This window comes from Aegilops tauschii, chromosome 2 (assembly GCF_002575655.3).
Source record: "Aegilops tauschii subsp. strangulata cultivar AL8/78 chromosome 2, Aet v6.0, whole genome shotgun sequence".
Taxonomy (NCBI): domain Eukaryota; kingdom Viridiplantae; phylum Streptophyta; class Magnoliopsida; order Poales; family Poaceae; genus Aegilops; species Aegilops tauschii.
In genome coordinates, this window is record NC_053036.3 from 413,058,113 (window position 1) to 413,070,312 (window position 12,200).

Sequence of the window (12,200 nt, forward strand, 5' to 3'; positions counted from 1 at the left end):
TGGTATATAGATCTGAAAATATATGAAGGAAAATAGACCTGGGGGCCATAGGTTTCACTAGAGGCTTCTCTCTTGAAGGAAAATAATACGGTGGGTGAACAAATTACTGTCGAGCAATTGATAGAAAAGCGCAAAGTTATGATTATATTCAAGGCAATGATTATGCATATAGGCATCACGTCCGTGTCAAGTAGACCGACTCCTGCCTGCATCTACTACTATTACTCCACACATCGACCACTATCCAGCATGCATCTGGAGTATTAAGTTCATAAAAAACGGAGTAACGCCTTAAGTAAGATGACATGATGTAGAGGGATAAACTCAAGCAATATGATGAAAACCCCATCTTTTTACCCTTGATGGCAATAATACAATACTTGTCTCGCTGTCCCTACTTTGTCACTGGGTGAAGTCACGCAAGATTGAACCCAAAACTAAGCACCTCTCCCAATGCAATAAATACCAATCTAGCTGGCCAAACCAAACCGATAGTTCGAAGAGAAATACAAAGATATCAAATCATGCATATGAGAATTCAGAGAAGATTCAAATAATTTTCATAGATAAGCTAATCATAAATCCACAATTCATCGATCTCGACAAACACACCGCAAAAGAAGATTACGTCAGATAGATCTCCAAGAACATCGAGGAGAACATGGTATTGAGAATCAAAGAGAGAGAAGAAGCCATCTAGTTATGGACCCGTAGGTCTGTGGTAAACTACTCACGCTTCATCGGAAGGGCAATAGGGTTGATGTAGATTCCCTCCATGATCGAATCCCCTCCGGCAGGATGCTGGAAAAGGCCCCAAGATGGGATCTCACGAGAACAAAAGGTTACAGCCGCAGAAAAGTATTTTGGTGGATGCCTCCGGTGGTTTGGGAATATTTGAGAATTTATAGGCCGAAGAATAGGGTTAGAGGAGCTCCGAGTGACCCACAAGGCACCCTTGCCGTCTCCTCAGGACTCTTCTGATTTGGTTTCCAAGTCCTACATGTGTCTTCTGGTCGAAGAAAAATCATCGTAAAGTTTTATTCCGTTTGGAGTCCGTTTGATATTCCTTTTCCGCGAAACTAAAAAACAAGGAAAAACAGAAACTGACACAGGGCTCTAGGTTAATAAGTTCGTCCCAAAAATAATGTAAAATAGCATATTAATGCATATAAAACATGCAAAACAGATAATGTAATAGCATGGAACAATAAAAAATTATAGATACGTTGAAGAAGTATCAAGCATCACCAAGCTCAATTCATGCTCGTCCTCGAGTAGGTAAATGATAAAAACGAATTTTTTGATGTGGAATGCTACCTAACTTATTTATCCATGTAATTTTCTTTATTGTGGCATGAATGTTCAGATCCATAAGATTCAAACAAAAGTTAAATGTTGACATAAAGACAGTAATACTTCAAGCATACTAATAAAGCAATCATGTCTTGTCAAAATAACATGTCCAAAGAAAGTTATCCTTACAAAATCCTATAGTCTGGCTATGCTCCATCTTCATCACGCAAAGTATTAAATCATGCACAACCCCAATAACAAGCCAAGCAATTGTTTCATACTTTTGATGTTCTCAAACTTTTTCAACTTTCACGCAATACATGAGCGTGAGCCATGGATATAGCATTATAGGTGGAATAGAATATGGTGGTTGCGGAGAAGACAAAAAAGAAGGATATAGTATCACATCAACTAGGCGTATCAACGGACTATGGAGATGCCCATCAATAGATATCAATGTGAGTGAGTAGGGATTGCCATGCAACAGATGCACTAGAGTTATAAGTTTATGAAAGCTCAAAAAGAAACTAAGTGGGTGTGCATCCAACTCGCTTGCTCAAGAAGACCTAGGGAAATTTGAGGAAGCCCATCATTGGAATATACAATCCAAGTTATATTTTCCCACTAGTATATGAAAGTGACAACATAGGAGACTCTCTATCATGAAGATCATGGTGCTACTTTGAAGCACAAGTGTGCAAAAAGGATAGTAACATTGTCCCTTCTCTCTTTTCTCTCATATTTTTTTGGTGGGCTTCTTTGGCCTCTTCTAATTATTATTTTGTGAGCTTCTTTGGCCTCTTTTATTTTTGTAAAGTCCGGAGACTCATCCCAACTTGTGAGGGAATCATAGCTTCCATCATCCTTTCCTCACATGGGATAATGCTCTAATAATGATGATCATCACACTTTTATTTACTTAGAACTCAAGAATTACAACTCGATACTTAGAACAAAATATGACTCTATATGAATGCCTTCGGCGGTGTACTAGGATGTGCAATGATCATATGAATGCCTCCGACGGTGTACTAGGATGTGCAATGGTCTAGCATAGAAAATGACATCAAAAAACGGACAATCCATAAAAACATCATGCTAGCTATCTTACGATCATGCAAATTAATATGACAATGATGGAGCGTGTCATAATAAAACGGAATGGTGGAAGTTGCATGGAAATATATCTCGGAATGGCCATGGAAATGCCATAATAGGTAGGTATGGTGGCTGTTTTGAGGAAGGTATATGGTGGGTGTAAGGCACCGGCGAAAGTTGCGTGGTACTAGAGAGGCTAGCAATGGTGGAAGGGTGAGAGTGCGTATAATCCATGGACTCAACATTAGTCATAAATAACTCACATACTTATTGCAAAAATCTATTAGTCATTGAAACAAAGTACTATGCGCATGCTCCTAGGGGGATAGATTGGTAGGAAAATACCATCGCTCGTCCCCGACCGCCACTCATAAGGAAGACAATCAATAAATAAATCATGCTCTGACTTCATCACATAACGGTTCACCATACGTGCATGCTATGTGAATCACAAACTTTAACACAAGTATTTCTACAATCCACAATTACTCACTAGCATGACTCTAATATCACCATCTCTATATCTCAAAATAATCATAAGGAATCAAACTTCACATAGTATTTAACGCACTTTATATGAAAGTTTTTATTATAGCCCTCTTGGATGCCTATCATATTAGGACTAAATTTATAACCAAAGAAAATTACCATGCTGTTTTGAAAGACTCTCAAAATAATATAAGTTAAGAAAGAGAGTTCAACATTTCTATAAAATAAAGCCACCGTCGTGCTCTAAAAAGATATAAGTGAAGCACTAGAGCAAAATTGCCTAGCTCAAAAGATATAAGTGAAGCACATAGAGTATTCTAATAAATCACTATTCATGTGTGTCCCTCTCAAAGATGTGTACAACAAGGATGATTGTGGCAAACTAAAAAGCATAGACTCATATCATACAAGACGCTCCAAGCAAAACACATATCATGTGGTGAATAAAAATATAGCCTCAAGTAAATTTACCGATAGACGAAGACGAAAGAGGGGATGCCATCCGAGGCACCCCAAGCTTAGATGCTTGGTTGTCCTTGAATATTTACTTGGGGTGCCTTGGGAATCCCCAAGCTTAGGCTCTTGCCACTCCTTATTCCGTAGTCCATCAGATCTTTACCCAAAACTTGAAAACTTCACAACACAAAACTCAACAGAAAATCATGAGATCCATTGGTATAAGAAAATAAATCACCACTTTTTGGTACTGTTGTGGACTCATTCTTTATTTATATTGGTGTAATATCTACTGTATTCCAACTTCTCCATAGTTCATACCCCCCGATACTACCCATAGATTCATCAAAATATGCAAACAACACATAGAAAACAGAATTTGTCAAAAACAGAACAGTCTGTAGTAATCTGTAATCTTCGTATACTTATGTAACTCCAAAAATTCTGAAAAAATAGGACAACAAAGGCAATTAATATATGAATCTTGTGTAAAAATTCAAGAATGTATCATGTTCCAGCAACTCAGCTCAATTATGTTTCTGGATGCAGAAATTTCTGTTTTTCAGCAAGATCAAATCAACGATATACCAAAGTATCCCAAAGGTCTTACTTGGCACAAAAACTAAATTAAAACACCAAAACACATCTAACCAGAGGCTAGATGACAAAATTTATTGAAAAACAGAACCTAAAAAGCAAGAACATAAAAGTGGGTTGCCCCCCAACAAGCGCTATTGTTTAACGCCCCTAGCTAGGCATATTGCAATAGATCTAGGTATTGTCATCTTTGGTAAGCAATCCATAAGTGTTCCATGCCCCTCCTTAACGGAAATTAAAATCTAATGTTTCCTTTTTTAATATCAATAATTGCACCAATCGTTCAAAGGAAAGGTATACCAAGAATAATAGGACATGTAGGATTGCAATGTATATCAAGAACAATGAAATCTACGGGCACATAATTCCTATTTGCAACAATAAGAACATCATTAATCCTTCCCATAGGTTTCTTAATAGTCGAACCCTCAAGATGCAAATTTAAAGAACAATCATCAAATTCACGGAAACTTAACACATCACAAAAAGTTTTTGGTATCGTGGAAACGATAACACCCAAATCACACAAAGCATGGCACTCATAATCTTTAATCTTAATCTTAATAGTAGATTCCCACTCATCATAAAGTTTTCTAGGAATAGAAACTTTCAATTCAAGCTTTTCTTCAAAAGATTACATCATAGCATCAACGATGTGTTTAGTAAAAGCTTTATTTTGATTATAAGCAGCGGCGAGGCCAGCGAAAAGTATCTGTGGGGTCAATGGTATTTTTTGAATTTTTTTCTTCAGTATGAACAATAAATAAACAATGTTTTTAGGCTTATTTTCTAAAAAGCTGTGGGGTCAACTAACCCCACAGACTAACACGTAGCTTCGCCACTGATTATAAGCATGAGGAGAATTTAACATGGATTGCAACAAGGAAATACAATCTATCAAAGAACAATTATCACAATTAAAATCCTTGAAATCCAAAAGAGTGGGTTCATCGCTACTTAAAGTTTTGACCTCTCTGTCGGTTCTATATCCGGCGTATCTCTTAGTAGGGGTCGTAAGCTAGGCATCTTGGAGCGATGGTAACATGGACACAAGATTTTATCTAGGTTCGGGCCCTCTTGATGGAGGTAAAACCCTACATCCTGCTTTTGATTATATTGATATGGGTGTAGTACAGGGTACATGTGTCTACCACGAGACTGATCTAATGAATATAAGATGTCATGTAATGATCTATTGACTAGCCTGGCCTCAGTTTATATATGCACCAGAGGCCTAGGGTTTTGGAGAGTCCTCGTCTTGTGCGCTAAGTCTTGTGGAAAGCTCCTTGTATGCGGCATGGGCTACCCGAAGTGGCCCATGAATGAACCGCCATGGGGTCCTCGGCCCGATCCAGCTGGTCGGGAGATGACGTGGTGAGTACCCCCTAGTCCATGACACCGTCAGTAGCCCCCTGAATCGGTCTTCAAGTTGGGGACGCTCCTCGGTTCTTCCGAATTGTTCTTCATCTTTGGACACCGGTCTTGAAAACTGGTTCAAAAAATCTTCTCATCTTCGATCCTGAGGATTTCCGAAGTGGATCCGAAGAGTTTATACGTCGGGTATCCAAGGAGCCCCTTTAAGTTATCAGCCTTTATCAATGCCTTGTTATTTTTCACGCCACACCACAGGTTTGAAGTTGTTCCCATGGGGCGGTGTCTTCTTGCGTCCGAGCTCCAACGCTGGACTGCATCCGACCTCCAACGCCGGACTGTATCCGAGCTCCAACACCGGACTGTATCCAAGCTCCAACACTGGACTATATCTGAGCTATCATAGATGACTTTGGCTCGAAAAAGTCAAAGGAGTTTAGCCGAGCTTAATGCCGGAAATGCCCTCTACGGAGCCAGCCACTTCGATCCGAGCTATATGCCGGACTACTTCTGAGGTGGTGCATCACCTCGGCCGTGGGTTGATTGTTTGCGGATTTCATTTCCGACTTGATGCAATTTATTTGCTGACAAGATGTACAACCAGTAGCCCTCAAGGTGTCTGTCGGCCTAAAATCCGAGATGCACCTGAAGGAAAATATGAAACCACTGATCCTAGTAGCTCCTGAGACTCAGGTCATGAAATCGGCCTGAGGATCAACTCTTAGCTCGGCAACATACATAGGAATAGAAATGTAGTGTATTATATTAGAGGTAATAGTGATCGGCGGACGGGCCCCTGAGAGTGGGTTGTGAGAAACCGCCGTGATATATCAGCTTGATGCCGGATAAGTCCCAGACGGTACTTATTATTGTCCGAAGACGCGCTTGTCCATAGTTCGGTCATGCCGAACACTGTGCACTTTGAATTTTCTGCATTGAATAGGCAATGCAGTAGCCCCCGAGCCACTGGTCGGGTGGCAACACCAGATCAGGGGATCGATGTGCCCCTTTAATATTTATAAATAATGAGCATGAATCCCAGTAGCCCCTGAGCCTTAATGTGGGCACGGGTGGCCGAATTAAGGATCGATATCCATTTGACAGAAAATTTTGTTGTGCTTAACACAAACTTCTCGGAAAGAGAATAAAGATCTCAAAAAGGAGTTAGAGCTAATGAAAGTTGAGCTTGCCAAGTTCGGCCATAAGGGGCTTAATAGATAGGAAATCAATGCCAATAAGGAACTATGAGAGCGTTATGTCAGCTGATCGGTTGTCTCAAAGAGACTATGCCATCGACTCTTTAAAAGATTGGCTGCGAAAAAATTGATTTTTGCTCACAATTTATGTGTAATGACTCTATGTACCCAAGTACTTTACATCATTAATGCTCGGATCCGTATTGTACAAAACTTTGTTGACCGACTATCGGCTTCAACCTCTTCAGCCAGTAGCCGAGGAGTGTTTTTCCTACTTTATAAAGCCTGTTATAAGGGCAAAGATTTATGGAAAACAAGGCAATCCGGCCATACGGTTTTATAAACAAAGGTACACGGAGAGATATGTTATATTACATTTTAACGTAAGAAACATCTTCCAAAGAAAATAGTCCCGCTATCGGTTCCTTTCTTTGGGTCTTCATGCTTATCATGATCATGAAACCTCACCTCCGATCAATGTGGGAGGAAAATATTGAGGATTTAGTTCAGGGAAAGTTCCGGAACTCTATGGTATTAGTGAACCAAAATTTTCACTTCCGTCGTTGCCGACCAATGTGATCCTTTAAGATTGCTAGCTTTCGGCTTCACCCAGTATGAGGTACTAACTCGGATGACCCGGTAGTAACAATCATAGAGGTGCTCCCTTTACCGCCTAGCCGAACAATCAGGAACGTAGGGGTAAGCACAGGAGCCAGGCAACCCAGCTTGCCCAGAATCTTAAGTCAAATTGATGCATATTTATGGCTTTATAACGATGATTGCGGAAGGCGCCCTCATATATTAAACACAAACGCCGATGATATGTTTATTTTGACTCTGTTGCGACCGTTTATCAGTTGAAAGTGGCCCATCGTCGGCTTCCGCCCCCTTGTAGATGCTACGCAGGGTGTTTCCGCAATAACAAAACAACCCTTAGCCGACGTCTCGGTGCCCGAAGGCGGTTGTGTTAGCAGAAACGAGGCAATAGGATATGCGGGCTTTATAACTTTCACTTAGTCATAGGAGCTTCAGGCCAGTTACTAGCCCCCGGCTAGTGTTCGGTGACAATCGAGGTCAAGCCGTAAACACCTCGACCAATGTTATGAACGGCCCGTCATTTGACACGGGGTGACCTCTATCGATCATATAGTTTAACACAGTCATCGGATCGCTGACCAATTTACGCTTATTATGACAGTCAGTTTTCGACTTTCTCCACTGAGGTGCTTTAACCATGCTAGCTGGAAGCACAATCGCAGTGGTTCTCCCTTTGCACACCTAGGCGAACAAAGCGGAATGTAGAAGGCAAGCAAAGGAGCCGGGCAACCCAACTATTGACCGAAGACACAATTCAAAACCGATGCATATATAGCAATATCTGAGAATGTTTTTGCCGAATCTCTAAAGGTGTCCGACGTTGCACTGCAAGACTTATGTTGGAGACACACAAATAGTTTAAAAGTGCCATAGGCTCGAAAAGCCAAAAAACTTATTCAAATGATTAATGTCCGAACTAGATCAAGTGTTTGGTGCCAATCCGAAATTTGGTCTTACAAAAAGAAAATTGTGCTTCTGTCGTGCTTTAACATGACACATCCTATCTCAAGACTTCAAGCGGGTCAGCCTACGGCTTCAACCTCCTATCCCGAAGGTGGAGTACTTCTCGTTAGGCCATTTTAGCAAACTAAACTCTAGCGGCTTTGAGAGAGAAATTAGTCTCCTCGGCTATTGACCACACACTCGCGTCAAAAAAAGGAGTGATAGAAAAAGACTTTGCAACGACTAAGAAGAAGAACACTTATTATAAAACAGCTCACACTAATTTAAGAGCCCCCAAGTGAATTGGGTAAAAGCATTTTATGTATAATGATTGTATGTACCGAAGTACTTATATCATATCTATGTTCACCTGAACTTTAAACACGTCTTAACCGACCGTCGGCTTCTCCCTCTTCGGTCAAGGGCCGAAAAGTGTTATGTACTCCACCTGTCGAGAATATTGATGGTGTTTCCGATAACTAGGCAATCAGGCCATAAGGCTGTAACAGACAAAGCGCGCTTAGGGAACTTATGCTATATTACTGACGAAGTGTAAGAAGCATCTTCGAAGAAAACAGTACCCCCACCGATACCTTTCTTCGGTTGCTCATTGTTACTATGAGACTTGTGCAATAGATTTTTGTACTCATGAGTTCCGTTGTGTGCCGACAATGATTGAAAACAATAAGAGCGCTGGCTTTCAGCTTCACCCAGTCTAAGGTCCGAGCTCGGATGACCCGATCGTGACAATCGCAGAGGTGCTCCCTTTACTCCCTAGCAGAACAATCGGGAGCGTATGGTTAAACCCAGGAGCAAGGCAACCCAGCTTGCGGAACACTTAAGTCAACATGGTGCATATTGTGGCGTAATACACGAACAAGGAATGAAGCCATACAAGTATAATCATATGCAAGAGGAAAGGCTTCATAAAGGAAGCCCCCAAGTAAACGGGGTATTTGAATTTGTGTGTCACAAACAAAGTTTTGACAAGGAAGTTCACATACAACTTTTTGCCAAAAAAGTATAATGCTTGGTCGAACCAAACAAAATTTAAAACTAAAAGTTTTTGAGCATGAAAGCGACTTAGCTGGTTAATGTGTTCGGTATTGATGACGCGGTCCGAGCTTACGATGGGGCGAAGTCCTAGCCCCTAAGCCGCTCCCAAGGTGGCAAAGTGAAGTGCTCGGCACTCCGAAGTGGCAAAATAGCACAACCAATGTGGAGAGGTGGAACCCTCAGTCCGAACGAGGTGATGTAGTAGGCCGGCAGTATGACGCCGAAGTCCCCATCGTGGGTTAATGAAGCGATGACGAAGCCCCCGGTCCAGCCGAGGTGATGTGGTACGTCGGTACGCCAAGGTGACATCGCTGCCCAATCCGGATCATTTACTTGTGCACAAAAAATAGTGCAAGCTGGAGATAATAGTAATAATTAAAAAAATCATTGCATAACTAATAATTTATGCAAAGTGAGTAGTAAAGAAATATGGCCCGTGTGCCGAACACTCGATGAGGTAGAGCTCTCTCAGCGATGCAGAAGTCCCCGAGGCAACTGCTCATGTCGGTATGGCAATTCGACCAACAAGATGATCACGCGAGCTGATTTATGCCGATTGGGACGATGGCGTTGGCCTGCCGAAGTGACCGCGTGACGCAGTCGAAGTCGGTTACCTGATTTTTTGCTCACGGCGACATAGAAATCCGTGGTAAAAAGGTCGGCGATGAATAAACTAGCACCACTTTGTGCGGAGATCCTGACCACGGAAAGCGTAAATACTTTTGAGTGGATTCCACGTGGGCATCTATTCCATGGAATTTGATCTCTCCAAAGTCTTGCTTTGCATGCCAGCCCGAATTTAAGGTAGCGGCCAAGGGTTAATTAAACATGGCTGCAAAACCAACATATTAGTAGTAGTTGGCTGCATCGAGGTAACAAAGGCTGGATCGTTGCTTTCGAAATACAAAAAGGAAGAAAAGACAAGGGATCATCCCTGCGCATGCGCTGCCCGAACAGGATATTTCCAAGCTTCATGCATCCTTAGAGACAAGGGATCTCACGTGACCCGAGGCTAGTGCGTCTCTGGTTCGGACGCAGCCTCCATGGTCCTCGGTTGTTCGGGCGTTTTAAAGCTTAACGGCCGCCGCCGCACGTGAACTCTCTTTATCCGATCTAAGATCGGATTCGACATTGGAGAAACCTACGAAAAACAGGTATTCGAGAACAACAATTCCTAAAGAAATTAATTTGTATAGAACAGATCTAACTGAAAAAATATCACCTGATTATCCCATCGATCCGTGACGATCGCCCTGTAGGCTCTCAATGAAAGCACCAATGTCGGTTCTATATCCTGCGTATCTCGTAGTAGGGGTCCTAAGCTAGGCGTCTTGGAGCGATGGTAACATGGACACAGGATTTTACCCAGGTTCGGGCCCTCTTGATGGAGGTAAAACCCTACATCCTGCTTTTGATTATATTGATATGGGTGTAGTACAGGGTACATGTGTCTACCACGAGACTGATCTAATGAATATAATATGTCATGTAATGATCTATTGACTAGCATGGCCTCAGTTTATATATGCACCAGAGGCCTAGGGTTTTGGAGAGTCCTCGTCTTGTGCGCCAAGTCTTGTGGAAACCTCCTTGTATGCGGCACGGGCTACCCGAAGTGGCCCATGAATGAACCGCCACAGGGTCCTCAGCCCGATCCAGCTGGTCGGGAGATGACGTGGTGAGTACCCCCTAGTTCATGACACCATCACTCTCCAATCCCACTTTTATCAATTTTTGCACCAAGATCTATAAACTCCAAATCATTGGGACGCCTTTTAACTAAAGTTGACTCATCTCCAGTCCCATCTTTATCAAGATTTATATTAGAAAAAAAGATTTCAATAGGTTTCACATCAATCACTTTAAAATCTTCATCATTATTTTCACAAAAACTAGAGAACACGCTTTTATAAACCAATCTCGCTTAGCACGCATCTTAGCGGTTCTTTCTTTACAATCATCAATGGAAATTCTCATAGCTTACAGAGATTCATTAATATCATGCTTGGGTGGAATAGATCTAATTTTCAAAGAATCAATCTCAATAGAAATTATATCCATGTTCCTAGCCAAATCATCAATCTTAAGCAATTTTTCTTCAACCAAAGCATTGAAATTCTTTTGAGAACTAATAAATTCTTTAATATTGTTCTCAAGATCAGAGGTAAACTTATAATAATTTCCATAAGAATTGTTTATAGGAATTACCATAATTATTAGAGGAATTACTAGGAAACGGCCTAGGGTTGAAATTACCTCTATACGCGTTATTACCAAAATTGTTCCTACCAACAAAATTCACATCCATAGATTCATTATTATTCTCAATCAAAGTAGACAAAGGCATATCATTGGGATCAATGTGAGCACTCTTACTAGCAAACAATTTCATAAGTTCATCCATCTTTCCACTTAAAACATTAATATCTTCAATTGCATGCACTTTTTTACTAGTAGAAGATCTTTCGGTATGCCATTGAGAATAATTAACCATAATATTTTCTAGGAGTTTAGTAGCTTCTCCTAAAGTAATTTCCATAAAAGTACCTCCTGCGGCCAAATCTAAAAGATTTCTTGAAGAAAAATTCAATCCAGCATAAAAAAATTGTATGATCATCCACAAATTTAAACCATGAGTAGGGCAATTTCGTATCATCAATTTCATCCTCTCCTAAGATTGTGCAACATGTTCATGATAAAGTTGCTTAAAATTCATAATTTTGTTCCTAAGGGAGATGATCTTAGCGGGAGGAAAATACTTGGAAATAAAAGCATCTTTACACTTATTCCATGAATCAATACTATTTTTAGGCAAAGATGAAAACCAAGTTTTAGCACGATCTCGTAGTGAGAACGGAAATAGCTTCAATTTAACAATAGCATTATCCACACGTTTCTTCTTTTGCATCTCACACAACTCAACGAAATTATTTAGATGGGATGCGGCATCTTCACTAGGAAGGCCAGAAAATTGATCTTTCGTAACAAGATTCAGCAAAGCGGCATTAATTTCATAAGATTCCGCACTAGTGGCGGGAGCAATCGGAGTACCCATAAAATCATTATTACTAGTATTGGAAAATTCACACAACTTGGTATTCTCTT